The following is a 17,602-nucleotide window of genomic DNA, read 5'->3' on the forward strand; positions in this document are numbered from 1 at the left end:
GTTCAGACAATTTGCATACTCCTAAATGCACAGTAAGACCTGTTCTCCATCTTAGCAAATAAATCAATTTCCACTGGCAACGTACAATTTATTTCTTGTGCAAAGTATTTTGACCCGTACTATTGTAGACACCAGTGTATATAAAACCTCGTCATTTGCTTTTGCAAACATAAAATATGTTTCGTTATTAAGAAAAGTACGAACTTAGGTTAAAATCGCTTTAAAGTAGCTGATTGATTTCTTTAAAGTTTTAGAAAATTTGTGATGGGATGCAATTTTGTCCAGCAGATACAAGGAAAATATAAGAAATCGTTCTAAAACATATTTGTATGTTGATTTGTTCTGCCCGTATGTTTATATGTAAGATTTGTATAATCTGTGCATGTTGATGTAGCAAACACATTTTGGGATTAATAAAAAAGCTAATAAATATACAACATAAATTCATTATCATTATTTAATTTAGTGACTCTTTAAAAGCAATCCAGATGGTAAGTAAGAAAGAACAAGTCATTTTAAAGATTTTGAGGGATGAGGGGATCAATAATCTGCCATCTATGTCATCTTCAGAAGCAATTTTTTTTTCCAAACATGACTTATTCATTTTGTTTGAACTTTCTGAGAGATTTCTCTTAGCTGTCCAAATGAAAGAATACGTTCTTCATAATCAAGGTCAAAAATAAACAAAATTTACTTATTATTTTGTTTATTTTTGACCTTGAATATGAAGAACGCTTAACAACGTTCTCCATAATCAAGGTCAACGATAAGTCAATCATAGTCAACGTCAAAATGAATCAACAAGATCAAGGTGAATGATGAATCAACAAAAAAATGTCAATGTAATTGGACTTCTATTATGTGGATTAAAAAGAATATTGGCAGAAGCAATAAAGCAGCAGAAAGGATTGTGCATTATAATTTTACGATATAATTGAAAACGCATTGTTTGAGTATTCTAGTTTAGGTTGGCAATTTTTTGCAAGAGTGTTTAGAAACAAGTAAAATTTATGTATTCGGTATGATAAATTAATAACAAAAATATGAACGTAATTGAATCTTTATTATGCAGATTTGACTCGTCAGCAGACGCACAGGATCTTTTCAAACACCACCATTTCTCTTTTGTTAAACATTCTAAGAGTTTAAAAGAGTTTGCACTTATTAATTCCTATAAATTCTTGGGGAAGATAGAAGAAGAAGATTAGAACAAAAGAAAACAATTAAACTATGTATATTACTTTTTACAGGAGGTTTGAAGTCAATTTGACTCCTTCGTGTGCTAACTTTTCAGATTCTTTATGTTGACTATGTGAACTATGACAGTGTGAAGCATAGATTCAGAAATCCTTCCGAAAGGTTTCCTACTGATAAAAAAATGACGACAGTTCAACTATCTATATATTCATGAAAGTCAGTCAAGTGATCCTGATAGAGAATCGGAACAAAATGCAGATTCTTATTACTCTAGAAAATTTTATCGTGTCCTTTAATGCTCCCGAAACATTTAGCAAATCCTTATATAAAATGCATTCTTTCATAATATGAATATATTGTTTCCAAATTTATGTTAACAATTCATTCATCTTATTCTGAATAATAAAAATATTTTTTGAATATGCATGAATTTGAGTTTTTGATTTTGAGATATAGATCTTGAATTTTTGAGTATGTATTCAAGATAAAAGTTATGAATTTTCAAAGTTGTACATTTAGGCTTCTGAAAAAATGCCAACTCTAAAAGTATAGTATAGTAATATAAAGTATATAGTATTTTATTTTTCCAACATTTTTATACAGGAAAAAACTACTTACATTGAGAATAATGTTTTATATGAATGGAATAGAGAAAAAGGAAATAAATACAGAAGAGGTCTGGAAAAAAAGGGGCTAAGTTCAATATAGGTTTTCCATAATAAAGTTCACACTTATACCTTAAATAAGAAAAACATTTACGTACTCTGAGCATATTTTATTTTTATACAAATAGCCAATAAGATAAAGAGTAAGTCATAGACTGACTCTCCGACCCTCCTGAAGGCACACGGATAAAACCTGAATGACCGGACCGCCGACACAGCAAGAATTGCAAAAACTGTGGTTCAGTCCTGATGGCCATCACCGGCCACGGTACAAACCTTCCCTATGGAAATACGACTCGTCATCGATGGGAGGGGCCATACCCTCCACGCTAAAGTGTATCCATAGGGGTGGCGAGAACCAACCATCATGCCGGAAGCTTCGTATTCTCAATTATGATGTATCTCCGGGGTTTAAGATAAGGGGTGAGTCATATCATTAACTCTACGATACACCCGAAAGCACACAGAAAAAAAAACTGAATGACCGCACTGCCGCAACAGTAACACTGGCTGGAACTATGTTTGAGTCCAAGGATCATCACCAGCTACGATACAACCTTTCCCCAAGGAAGTACGTAGGAGGATGGGAGGAGCCTGATTCCTCACCTTTTTGTGTACCATTCAGGGTGGCGAGATCCAACCACCATGCCGGAAGCATCTCATGCTCCTTTCGAGGTGACCCCCGGGGGTCTAAGATAAGGGGTAAATACTTAACAATTGGAGGTCAAAATGACCCTGCAGATGTGCTAATGTTCAAAAAAGGGATGTTGAAGGGTTAAAGGAGCAATGGAGGAAGAAATAGATTAGTAAAAAAAAGTCTTAAAACTTTTTGGATATAATTGGAAAAGCATTGTTTGAATGATCGAGTTTCTTCTATAATGCATAATATGGAATTTATCGATAACATAAATCTATGTTTTTGACGTTATCGGAGTCGAAGTCACAAATATAATTCCATCTTTTTTTTCTTTTGTAATGCAATAAATCTAAAATGGTACGAGTAATAAAAATGTTTTGGTCGAATTCTTTTGAGGATTACAGTATTTATTACTTTCTCGTATATGTAGTATATTATATTTAGAGTATATTATGTACTCATAATAGAGTACATTATATACTGTATTATATACTTTCATTATAAGTATATTATATAGAATAGTATATATTTAATATTATTATTATATATTTAGTAGAGTTTATTATATACTTTTATTATATGTATATTAAAAATATATTATGTATAGAGAAAAGTTTTATACCTGCCTCATTTTGAAAACACATTTTCGGACAATGTATGTCTATTTGTGACAAAATAACTCAAAAATGCTTCACGCTAGAAGATGATGAAACTTGGTATGAGGTTTTACACCAGATTTGTAGATTTCTATCAAATCTTGAGCAAGATTCGCTGAGAGGAATTCTGTCTGTCAGTCTGTTCAAACATAGTTTAGCGAGATAACTAGAAAATGAAGAGAGCTAGACAGATACAACTAAATACACAGAATTATCATCTATAGCCTAGACATCTACGTAATTTTGAGCTAAGTTAAACTAAGGATTGACCTTCTGTTGGCCTGTACTTTTATTACTGCAAGTGTAGTTTTATGTCAGATTTTTGTTGTTGGGAAAAAAACGTCTAAACAGAAATTCGATTTTCGGATACTATTAATTGCATGTCCGATATTAATCGCAAAATATATCGCCAAGGATGACACAACTGATTCAGTAAAAATGCTAAATTCCTGCCAAAGATTAATATTTTGTAACAATTGTACGCCAATACTATGCAAGTCATTCTCTGGGATAACACATTTATTAAAATAAATGCGAGTAAGTATTGGTGAGACCCATTTCGCTGTTTTCTTTACTCTTCTTACAGGAGAAATAAAAGTAAAACAAGGTACTTTCCAATCTTTTAGTTGATTTTAATTTTATATGAATGTTGAGTAATCACATGCAAGTATATAAAATTTATATTGATTAATGAAATGCAAAGAATTGTCTTTGAATCGATTAATGAAATGAATAAAATGTCTTTTGAATTTTCAAATCTAAAGCAATTAAATTTTATTGTGTAACCACAAATATTACATGTACCTTTAAATTTGGATACTATTCATAAAATTTTTTAATTAAGTGGTCGTATCTACATAAATTAAAAAGAATTTGAAGTTTTTTCTATTCAAAAAATATAATCACTGCAATATAATGTTAAATATTAATATATCCAACAGAAATCTTTATGAACATTTCAGCGGAATTCGAACCAAACTCTCATTAAAATTTGAATCTGTCGACGAGAGTTAATTTACTGCAAATGCTAAAGAGCATTTCAGAAAGCGAGAGCTCTCGGTTTTAAATATATTATGGAGAGAATCCCTCATTTCAATCAATTTTAATCTGGCAGATCAAAATTCAGATTATACGTATCTCGAAGCGATTTTAAATACTTTTCACGGTGCTCCAAATTTTAATTAATTTTGACGAACAGATAAATGAATTTTCACACGAGCTATTTTTAATTATTGGTATATACGCATCCTATTATTATAAATATTTAAACAATCTTTTAAAAAATTGAAACTAGAAATTGTAACTCCCAACGCCTTCAATTAAACACTTGGCATCAATAATCGGGTTTTAAATAATTACTTAAATATCAAATCCTATTTCGTAAAATAAGCCTTCAGTTAATTAATGCTATTTTTTTAAGACAAGTAAATAATATTTAACCATTTTTTTCAATTACACTAAGTCTTTATTAGTTAAAATAATAGGTTTTGAATTTAAGGAAGATATTTTGCATTCATCTTATTTTTGTAGAAAAATAAGAACTTTTCATAATATAAAACATACCATAATTTTATTTTATGAAATTATTTAAATGGAGGATCGTTTAATTTATTTTATGTCTATGAATTTTAAAGGAATACTGAGTTTTTATGTTCAATTTTGATTATTAGAATTTCAGTTTAAAAAAACTGAATTCTTATGAGACAATCAAACAATCTATATCTTTTAGTTTTATGAGTGAACATTTTAAGATTTCGTCCTGATTATCATATTTTTGCAAAAAGAGTTACAAGATTTTTTTTTTCGTCCTCAACCTAAAAGAATGCCAAGTGTCCAGTTTTCTTTTTTTTATTTTTCCCTTTTTTTTTTTTAATTTCTGCATCATTTTGCGTAGGGCACCTGGAAACAGTGGACCTCTCCGTATCTGCTTCATACGACGAAATTCCTTTAGAGCTGCAGCGGAGTTTTGTTGTTTCTAGTAGAACAATTTCACCAATAGCGCTTTTTCATACAAAGTAGGCATGGCGAACAGAGAAGAATCTAATGTTCGTGCAGAATCCGCCTCCTTTCTATCCAAAGTAAAATGGTAATAGACATATGTTGCAATGCAAATTATGTTTCACATTTTCAATATATGCGAATAAAGGCCATTTGTGTTACAGCGCCATCTATTGGTGATTTTTTTACTAAAATTGTTTTAATTAATATATGTAAAGCGCGTCATCTGAATAATCTGCAGTTGAAATTTTATCTTAATTGGATCAATAGATCGCATTTTAGAGCCTTCTGAAATGGGTAACATATTTCTTGCAAATCCTGTACATCTAATCTTTTTCTCTATATATATTGTTACGAATCTGTAATTTTGCAACCCGGAACGAATATTGTCATCGTGGGAAAAACCGTTGTAAGATCTGTCATGTGAGTGCTGAGCGGGTGCCTCGTCAATGCCCTCAGAGATTGGCGACCATTTGGTGACTTGGCGAGTTTGGCGACTAAATGGATCATACTGGAAAGTGCGAGAAGTTTCATGATCCATCCAGTAGGAACCAAGATACACTCAGATACGCCCTGATTGGTGTGAAGGATTCTAGCAACACCTCCCGGAACTATAAAAGACAGGCACTCTGAAGCTGCAGGGAGGTCGTGTATGAGAGGAGTCGGAGTCGCCGACAAGTAAAGAGATTAGAGGATTAGACAAGAAGAAAGCTGCTGAACTAGCAATTAAATGTGCTGCGTCATTACGATTTATTGGTGGAATTTGTTGTAGAAAAAAAAATTGTAACAATATATATATATATATATATATATGTGTGTGTGTGTGTGTGTGTATGTGTGTGCGTGTGTGTGCGTGTGCTTACGCGCGCGTCTGGCAAAGTTGACTTCATAAATGCGAATTGTTATATGTAATGTCAGTTTTTCAAAGAATTGGCTGTTTAATCCACGACGAATATAAGCAGACTTATATAAGCAAAACAATCAATCGATAATTAATAACCACGTTTTATAAATAAAATATATAATCAACAAACTTTTATATATTTTTTTAGCAACATTCTAATATCATGTGATTCAAAATGTCACTGCATTTCTTACTTTCAATACGTTTTATTTTTATTGCTTTCTTCTTTGTCTGTTTGTTCTGTCCAAATTTTGCAATCGATTTTAAACTACCTTCCTGATGAACTAGAGTCTTTAAACTGTACAGATAACTCAGAATTGGATGCCACTGCAATATTAAAGTGCCTTCTTTTTTATCTATAAGGCACAAATTTTACAATGGATTAAAGAATTTTATTACCGACAGATGGCACGATGACTAATCTTTAGCTTATCGGGAAGACAACTTAAAATCGATTGCTAAATGTCACGCAGACAAGGTTCAAAAGCAGAAAGTAATTATTTAAATAATAATTTTTTAATATACCACGCTTTCAAAAAAGAGAAAAATATTATTTTAAGAATTCACAATCAAGAGTTTTCAGGGCAACGGGATTAGAAATTTTGTACTTTTCATTGACATTAAAAAATTGTTAATTTTCAAAAAGGTATTTTAATTAAATAATAGAAAGTTTTAAAAAGTATTAATTTTTCTTTGCATTCTAGTACAATCTCCAATGAAATATTTTTACATCGTCTTTGAGACAAGGAATATATTGATAATCATATGGAAATATTTTGCATTCATTTTTATTATAAGAAATTATAACCTAAAAATTAAATTTTATGCACTTTATTCCATAATGAAAATAACAAAATTAGGTCGATGTCAATTATTTTATATAATTTTAATATATATTTAATTATTTATATTTCCTACTTTAATCTTGACTTGAAATATTTTACATTAATTTTTTTGATTATATTTTTAAAGAGCATATATAACATATATAAAGAGAATGTATAAAGAGAATATATATTTATTATATTTTTAGTAGAATTTTAATTTTGTATTAAGACAAAGTATATTTTCATAATATTTTTATTTAATACGAATAGTTGAAAAAACAGTGAATCAGTTTTTGAAATTAATCAATTCTATTTCAGATTACATAAAAATATGTTACATAAAAATGGAGCAAAATCTTTTCGTCAGAGAACTATTATTTGTTAGAAAAAAAAATTGAAAATGGTAAAGAATTTAAAATCATTTCAAATTTAAAATATTTATTTATTCCCTTATTAATTAAATTAGTGGCTTATTAATTGTATCCAGATTAACTTGTTAAAATTATTCATGAATATATTCATTTATTTATTTTGATATAGTATTGGCATTAAACCCTCATCAGGGAATATTAAAATCAGAAAATCCAATCAAATTAAATTAATTCGAGGTTCCAAAACGGCATCACGTGGCTAAAAGCAGTTAATATCCAATTTTCAGTTCAAATTCTTTGTAAATTTCTCTTTATTAAAATTCATGATTAATGCCAACATGCCAAAAGTATTTATTCTTAAAAATATAATTGTATTTAAGCTCAATTCAAAGTAAAAAAAAGGATGGCTTAAATCAATTATTTCAAAGTATGGCAGTTTAGATAGTTTTATGCTTTTATTGAATTTACATTCTAATATGAAAATCAATTGATTTTAAAAGAATTTATAGATTTCACAATTGGTAAATTCAATTGAATAAAGTTAAATGGAATATTATTTTTCCGTATATTACTTTAAATGCCGTTTTTAATAGAAATGAATTAAAAATCAGACGATTTTATTCTCACAGATAAAATGGTCTGCAGATAAAACAAAACCAAAAGTTTCTTTATTGGGATTTTGAATTTTAACATGCATATATTTTATACATTTGATATCAATTAAATAAAGTACGGTGATAAACATATGTATAATTATGTTTTCTTATTTTATCAGAATTTAGTATTTTATAACTTTTTTTTAAAAAAAAAATCGCCATTTACTAGTTTAAGAATGCGCTTTCAATCTTTAAAAAAATATGCAAATTCGAAAAGAAGAACTAATTTATTTTTTAATAAAAAATGTCAAATAGAATATTTTTGAACAATTTAAAAAAAAAGATAAATAGAGTCAAACTACATTATTTACCATAGCAAAAATTATCAGAATTACAGCAGATAGCTTTTGTAAATCTTCCCTTACTGTAATTTAAAAAATAATTACCAATAAAACTCTAAAAATTTTTTAATGCTCACAGAAATACCCTAACCTAAATCAAATGCAATATAACTGGATAATTTCTAAAAAAAATTAAACAGTCGTCTTGGTAATTGCGATGGTAAATTTTACCGGTTATTTCTTGCTACTGGAGCAGTAATTCGCTTCTTTGCGAAGCAAGTAATTAATGGAATAGCAATTAGTTAACGAACTACATGACACCCGAGAACTATTAAAAGCCTCTACTTCCATATTTAATTACCCTGTGCTTCATTGTTTGCCTAAAAATATTCTAGAAAAAAATATTTAAAAAAACTAATATTTTTTTAACTTAAAACTATTCTATCAAAGTCCTTAAAGTAATTTACATCTGGCTCTAATAATAATACATCAGTTTTAAGTAAAAGTGTTTGGCAACGAATGCAGTACAGGCAGATGTTTTTGGCAGGAACATTTTCTGTACTGCATTCTGGCAGGAGCATTTCCTGTAAAGATTCTTAGGCAGGTGTTTTTGATTTTTAAAGCATATGCGAAAACTGAAAGCATTTCCTGAAGGATTCAAAGTAATAATGGAATAAAAAGAAACTTTAAATTGGAGCATTATTATTAAAGTTAAAATTTAATTTTGAAAAATAGTTGTTCTATAAAGAAGAAAATATTCCATTTATTTCCTTGATTATATGTTTATTTAATAAAAGATACTTGAAAAAAGGAACAGTCTTATTCACAATTAACAAAGTGAGCTTCTAATTAAATTAAATTTGTAATTGTATCCTAATCTGAGAGAATCTTGCTAATCACTTCAAACAAATATTAATTTATGTTTGGATTTTCAATAAATTTTAAAATTAGTATTATATATATATATAAATAGAAGTAATCTATTTTAATTTCAGATGAAGATTTAAAATTAAATTTATTATACGTCTTATAAATAAAGAATAAACATTCAAGTGAAGTAATAATCGACACAATATCTTATTTCTACAATCAACATAAATATTATTTGATAGTTCCGCATTTCAGGAATTCGGTAGTAGAATTCTAAAATGTATGAATTTAAACAGGTTTGAAAAACAGAAGTAATAATAATCATATTTCATTGAATCTTTTATCCATAATAATAATACTTACAGCAAAATACGGAATGAAAATTTTTTATATCATTGGTATAAAATCATAACCATATTATTTCGAATTATGATAATCAGACATTAGATTTGATTTCTACCTTTGGCAATTACTATCGTTTCTGAACTAATTGAAAATATTAGTAAGAATAATGCATTCTATTGTTTCGAATATTGTTAGATACAGTAGGTTCTTGTTATAGTTTACTTCTGAAATGTTAAGACGAGAAGGAAAACACAGATGATTTTACAGTCAGTGTTGCTGTTGATGGTTTAATTGAGATTCCTTCCATTATTTTTGACGCATGTTTTTATGCTTTAATCATTGTTGTTGGGAACGAGATTACATACAATATTTTAATTGTCCAGTTCACAACACCTATTTAAGACGAGTTTAAAATTATTTTTTACAAATTTCTAATAATAGAATACATTAATACTCTGAAATTTCAGTTTCATTGTTTTATTGAATATTAAATTGAATTGTGTGTTTCTGGCATAGTTAAAATTTAAAGAAAGATTCTGCTGAAACTCTATACACAAGATTACTACGCAACAATATCTCGAAATTTAGAATATCGATGATAACAGTGTTCACGTTTTTAATACTGCTGCAATTCTATCGGATTGTCTGCATTAGAAATGTCCACGTACACATTAATACAAAGTGACAATTAAAATAGCGAGGTTGTAATGTCAGACTATTTGACAAAATCCTAGGTTTAAAAATTATATCTAAATTATTAATCTGAAATCAAATATAACCTATATTTATGTCGAACCAGCTGGTCACTTGAGGCGACTAGTTTAAAATAAATGAAAACATCAGATTGCCTAGCAGTTCTTATGAGATCAACTTCCACTCTTACTCCAATGCAGCTCCTTGCTTCCAGATCATTTGCCTAATCCAACAGCTTTTTTTTTTTGACGTATCGCTTTCATTTCTAGTGATCTTATTCAATGAAAAAGAATCACGTATACTTTCTCTTAACATTTCATACAAGTTTGATAAAATTCCTAATCTTTATGAACATTTAAAAATAATTCATGATTTCAGAATATAATCTTTAGTTTTTTTTAATTAAAAAATTTTCAAAATGGGCCGTCCTTCTTTGCTTATTATCTAAACTGAGAATGGTATTCAAAACTATCAATAACGGATTGCTGGGATTGACAAATGACTGATTGCAGTTGTTAAGGAGATGCAGAACACAAGGGCTGATACTTCGAATGATGGATGGAACACAGAGTTCAATAGTTATTCCCACACAAGTTTAATGAATAGTGACACGATAGTAGGAGAGGTCTGTTCAAACACAACATTGATAAATTAGATAGTATAATTACTCCTTAACATTAATCTTTTAGATAATACTATTGTTATTCCAAATTTTTCATCAGCAAAAAAAATGTTGGAAAGTTATAATTATGATCCATTGAGATTTTGTGAAAACGTTTTCCCATTGTTCATTATATCAATCATTCTTCAAAAAATAAACAATTCAATTCAAATTATTTTTTCATCAGAAATTCTATATCTACTGCGCAACAGCAAATTAATCCCTTTAGACGCAGCTGTTTTTTCGTGACCAACTTTCCAATCTCTAAATTTCAAACGCAAACGATTTTTCATTCAATTTAATTCAATCTGCTTTTGAATAAGAAATATTAAGATAACCATAAAGCGTAAAAAATGTTTATGAAATTATTAAAAATTAGGAATACTTGTTCTATCTTTTACTATAAATCTTAAAATAATTTACTTTACTGTACAAATAATTTTTTTGGCTAGGAATTATATATCTATATGCCCAACACCAAATGACAGTCCAATTAAACTCCGTAAATACAATATAATTGTTTTAGAGACTATATCTCCTCTAATTTCCAATCTGAAATAAATTTTTATTCATTTCAATTTAATCAGTATATGAATAGTATTTGAGTATAAAAAATTAAAATAAACTGAAAGAATAAAACATTATAAAATGATGAAAATTAAGGACTGCTGTCAAAGGATTTGAGTTCATAAAAACGAGGATAAAATATTAAATTTAAAATAATTTAAAATATTTTTTTTAATTTCTTAAACCTCTGTAACGCAATCCAGATAGTTGAATAAATAGTTTTGTCATTGCCGTTGATTTCTGTGTCTGACAGGCCAGCTGAGAAAAAAGAATCAGACTGTTCTGTAAACAAAGAGAAAGCACGAAAAAAATTCTAACAATAAAGTTCCAAAAGTTGAATAGTTCTTAATTTTAGTTCCAATTGATTGTATTATGATTCTTAAAAATGGAAATATGAATTAGACTGCCTATAAATACGTGGAAAAAATCTATTTGTATATATGCTCTTGAATGCTTCAGAACCTCTTTACAGTAACTTATTTTGTCAGCTTAATACAGCGATTCTCAACCTGTGGGGCGCGCCTCCTTAGGGGGGTGCGAGGACACTAGAAGGGGGGCTCGAGAATATCCAAGAGAAAATATTATTTAAAAGAGAAAAAGAGAAAATATTATGACTGAAAGGAAAGCACACATACACATAGAAAACAAAATACATTTCGACATATTTAATAACTTATTGAAGTAAAACAACTTACTTAATCAAAACATACGAAATTAAAAAAAAATTTAATAATTATTAGTGACTTCCTTGGGCCTGTCTTGCAGAGCAAAGTTTTTCGAAGGAAGGCTTAATATTAGAAATAGCCAGTCTCAGTTCTCGAATATGTCGACCAAGTACCTCAATTTCATCACAAATAAACTATCGCGAAAATTCTCGGCCTCCTGTCTGTTTTCTTCTGCTAGGAAATGGCGATTTCTTCTCTTAATTCATAAACAAGTTGAAAAATTTCCCACGTGATGACCATCTTGCCTCGCAATAAAATAGTAACGCTGAATATACTGAACCCATGTCTTCACAAAGTGAAGAAAAGATTCTCGTTTTCAGGGGTCTCATTTTTATATAATTTACTACGGTTCAACTGTAGTTAACACAATAGTCAAACCAGGACTCATTTCTTTAGAAGCCAAAGTTTCTCTGTGGATCATGCAATGTGTGCACTGAGGCGATTTTTGTTTTAAACGTGTTTGTATATCTTGGAATCTTTCGGATATTGAACGAGCACCATCGGTGCATATTCCGACGCAGTTTTTCCATTCTACGTTTGCCTCGTTCATAAAATCATTTAAAATAGCTAATAATGCGAGTGCTGATGTTTTGAGTTCTATAGGTTTGCAGAAAAGTAGTTCTACTACTGACATATTACCACAAATTCGAACATGGTAATTAAATGAGCATCTTTATTACTATCTGTTGCTTCGTCAAGCTGTATTGAAAACAATTTGTCACGCAAATTGTTATGATTGTTATTGCTTGTTATATGATTTTAATTTTAATTCGAAGAATTCTCTGGGTTTGTTGAAGTACTCACTATGAAGCGTTTCCGAATGTTGTTTAAGTTTATTAGGTCTCATGCTGTCTACGGCCAACAATTTTGAGCAAATGATACACAGTGGCCTTTTTTCTTCATTTACTTCATTCCTGGTAAACCCAAAATTTAAGTATTCTTGAGAATATTTCCTTGATTTTATTTTCGGAACCACGCTTGTCTGTGTACTTGTTGATGCTTGACTATCGTCTAATGCTTGCTTACTTCCGCTTAAAAATTTATTCATGAGTCTGCATAAATCTGCTGCCGTGAATATTTTATATGGTGAATTGCAATTAACACAAAAACATACATTACATACAAATTCACAATTGATTCGATAGCGATAAAAGGATCGACTCGAAATGAGACTGGCTGGATATGAAACTTACGTATCGAATATTTTCCTTCTTCTTATGAGAAAACATTTACTCCGCTCATACTCGAGACGGCCTCGGTCGTGTGGATTGTCTTGCAGAAATATTCCTATTTTTTCACTTTCTTTTTGTTATGCTTCTGTTTTATTTCTTTTATTATTCGAAAAAATGTATTCCCCGTTGCTAAATATAGCTGACCCCGTCTAGGTTAACTTTCATTGATGAATTTTTCTACTTTCATATTCTTTTAACGTTATCTCCCTGTTTGGCTTTCATTTCAAATATAATATTTAAATTTTCTCCGCTTTCATTCGCTTCATCTGTTCACTGTCCGCTTGTCCAAAATGCAAGATGTGGTTTCTCGCCAACGTTGGCCCGCTTTTATTCTTGTTTTGGCAGTTAATTAAAAATAATTTAAAAACAGAATCCAAAATACTCAATATACATTATTGTTGTATACATTTCATTGTAGGGGGGGGGCGATGAAAGTTATGATTGAAAACTGGGCCACGAATACTGAAAGGTTGAGAAACGCTGGCTTAATAAACTGGCTTTAAATTGACTATATTCATTTTTGTTAAAGAAAAAAATATCGGGAATTGAGTATATAACCAAGCGAAGCACACTGCCACTTATTCAAAATCGATTACTACAACTCCATCCAATTCTTAATACCCAAGACAAGAATCGATTCCAGCATTTTTCTTCACTTTCGAATTCACAAAATGAGATGAATTCTAATAATATTGAAAAAGGAAACAATAAAAAAAGGATATAAAATTCTATTGTAGTTACAAAAAAATTTGGGGAACATTTCAAATTTCTGAACCTACATCGATCTAAGTCATTAATTAACCATAACCAGTAAAAAATCAGTAGGGACTACAGCAACTGATCATAATAAATTGTCCTTGATTATGATTATGAATCAGAAACCTTTAACTACAAATAATACGCCCACTCATAATTTCACATTGAATAAACTGAGTGTAAACAACATGAAGAAATTAGTAGAAACTACAGCAATTGATCATAATGAATAGTCGCTGATAATGATTCTGAATCAGAGCCTTTTAACTACAAATAATATGCCCACTCTTAATTTTACATTTAATATACTGAGTGTAACCAACATGGAGAAAGTAGTAGGAACTACAGCAACTGATCGTAATAAATAGTAGCTGATTATAATTATGAATCAGACCTTTTAACTACAAATAATATGTCCACTCATAATTTCACAATGAATAAACTGAGTGTAACCAACATGAAGAAATTAGTAGAAACTACAGCAATTGATTATAATGAATAGTCGCTGATAATGATTCTGAATCAGAGCCTTTTAACTACAAATAATATGCCCACTCTTAATTTTACATTTAATATACTGAGTGTAACCAACATGGAGAAAGTAGTAGGAACTACAGCAACTGATCGTAATAAATAGTAGCTGATTATAATTATGAATCAGACCTTTTAACTACAAATAATATGTCCACTCATAATTTCACAATGAATAAACTGAGTGTAACCAACATGAAGAAATTAGTAGAAACTACAGCAATTGATCATAATGAATAGTCGCTGATAATGATTCTGAATCAGAGCCTTTTAGCTACAAATAATATGCTCACTCTTAATTTTACATTTAATATACTGAGTGTAACCAACATGGAGAAAGTAGTAGGAACTACAGCAACTGATCGTAATAAATAGTAGCTGATTATAATTATGAATCAGACCTTTTAACTACAAATAATATGTCCACTCATAATTTCACAATGAATAAACTGAGTGTAACCAACATGAAGAAATTAGTAGAAACTACAGCAATTGATTATAATGAATAGTCGCTGATAATGATTCTGAATCAGAGCCTTTTAACTACAAATAATATGCCCACTCTTAATTTTACATTTAATATACTGAGTGTAACCAACATGGAGAAAGTAGTAGGAACTACAGCAACTGATCGTAATAAATAGTAGCTGATTATAATTATGAATCAGACCTTTTAACTACAAATAATACGTCCACTCATAATTTCACAATGAATAAACTGAGTGTAACCAACATGAAGAAATTAGTAGAAACTACATCAATTGATCATAATGAATAGTCGCTGATAATGATTCTGAATCAGAGCCTTTTAACTACAAATAATATGCCCACTCTTAATTTTACATTTAATATACTGAGTGTAACCAACATGGAGAAAGTAGTAGGAACTACAGCAACTGATCGTAATAAATAGTAGCTGATTATAATTATGAATCAGACCTTTTAACTACAAATAATATGTCCACTCATAATTTCACAATGAATAAACTGAGTGTAACCAACATGAAGAAATTAGTAGAAACTACAGCAATTGATTATAATGAATAGTCGCTGATAATGATTCTGAATCAGAGCCTTTTAACTACAAATAATATGCCCACTCTTAATTTTACATTTAATATACTGAGTGTAACCAACATGGAGAAAGTAGTAGGAACTACAGCAACTGATCGTAATAAATAGTAGCTGATTATAATTATGAATCAGACCTTTTAACTACAAATAATATGTCCACTCATAATTTCACAATGAATAAACTGAGTGTAACCAACATGAAGAAATTAGTAGAAACTACAGCAATTGATCGTAATAAATTGTTGCTGATTATGATTATGAATCAGAACCTTTAACTACATATAATACGTCCAGTCACAATTTTGATCGTGAATATATTGACTATAAACTCCAGGAAAAAAATTCAAAAACAATGTCTGTTTTGGAACTATTGCCCTCTTACCGAAAACAACCACCGTTACAGAAAAAAAAATAGTTTCAAACAAAGATTTAGAAATAGGCATTTTGATGGGTTATTTTAAAACCTGCTACAACTGACCAGCACTCCTGTACCAACAAATACTTATAAACATACCGAATGAAAAGACTGGAGCAACTATTTCTATACTTTGATGCATGAGTACTAGTTTTTAAATTCATTTTATTGACTCTTTTTTATTTATTTTTTAAATTTTAAATTATCTTTTAAATATTCACTAGGTTGAAAAAGTATCCTTTCCATGACTTTGCTTTAAATTGATTGAAATTATAGACAGTACATTTCCCCTTTTTTGTATAATATTTTTTAGCATCCCTCCAACTTTTTTAAACTTCTTTCTAACAATCATCTAACATTTTTCGCTGTAAATTATAACATAGACATATTCACATACTTCTACATAGACATACGTCTCGTTTTTGTATAATATTTTTTAACACCTTTCTATACATTTTTTTTATTTTTTAACTTCTTTCTGACAATTATTTAACATTTTTCGCAGTAAATTATAAGCAGACATATTTACATAGGTCTCTTTTTTATCTATAATATTTTTAGCACGTTTCTATACATTTTTTTCTTTATTTTTTAACATCTTTCTAACATTCATCGAACATTTTTTGCTGTAAATTATAACATAGACATATTCAAATACTTCTACATAGACATACGTCTCGTTTTTGTATAATATTTTTTAACACCTTTCTATACATTTTTTTTATTTTTAACTTCTTTCTGACAATTATTTAACATTTTTCGCAGTAAATTATAACGCAGACATATTTACATAGGTCTCTTTTTTATCTATAATATTTTTAGCACCTTTCTATACATTTTTTTCTTTATTTTTTAACATCTTTCTAACATTCATCGAACATTTTTCGCTGTAAATTATAACATAGACATATTCAAATACTTCTACATCGACATACGTCTCGTTTTTGTATAATATTTTTTAACACCTTTCTATACATTTTTTTTATTTTTAACTTCTTTCTGACAATTATTTAACATTTTTCGCAGTAAATTATAACGCAGACATATTTACATAGGTCTCTTTTTTATCTATAATATTTTTAGCACCTTTCTATACATTTTTTTCTTTATTTTTTAACATCTTTCTAACATTCATCGAACATTTTTCGCTGTAAATTATAACATAGACATATTCAAATACTTCTACATAGACATACGTCTCGTTTTTGTATAATATTTTTTAACACCTTTCTATATATTTTTTTTATTTTTTAACTTCTTTCTGACAATTATTTAACATTTTTCGCAGTAAATTATAAGCAGACATATTTACATAGGTCTCTTTTTTATCTATAATATTTTTAGCACCTTTCTATACATTTTTTTCTTTATTTTTTAACATCTTTCTAACATTCATCGAACATTTTTTGCTGTAAATTATAACATAGACATATTCAAATACTTCTACATAGACATACGTCTCGTTTTTGTATAATATTTTTTAACACCTTTCTATACATTTTTTTTATTTTTAACTTCTTTCTGACAATTATTTAACATTT

This window comes from Argiope bruennichi, chromosome 7 (assembly GCF_947563725.1).
Source record: "Argiope bruennichi chromosome 7, qqArgBrue1.1, whole genome shotgun sequence".
NCBI classification, from domain to species: domain Eukaryota; kingdom Metazoa; phylum Arthropoda; class Arachnida; order Araneae; family Araneidae; genus Argiope; species Argiope bruennichi.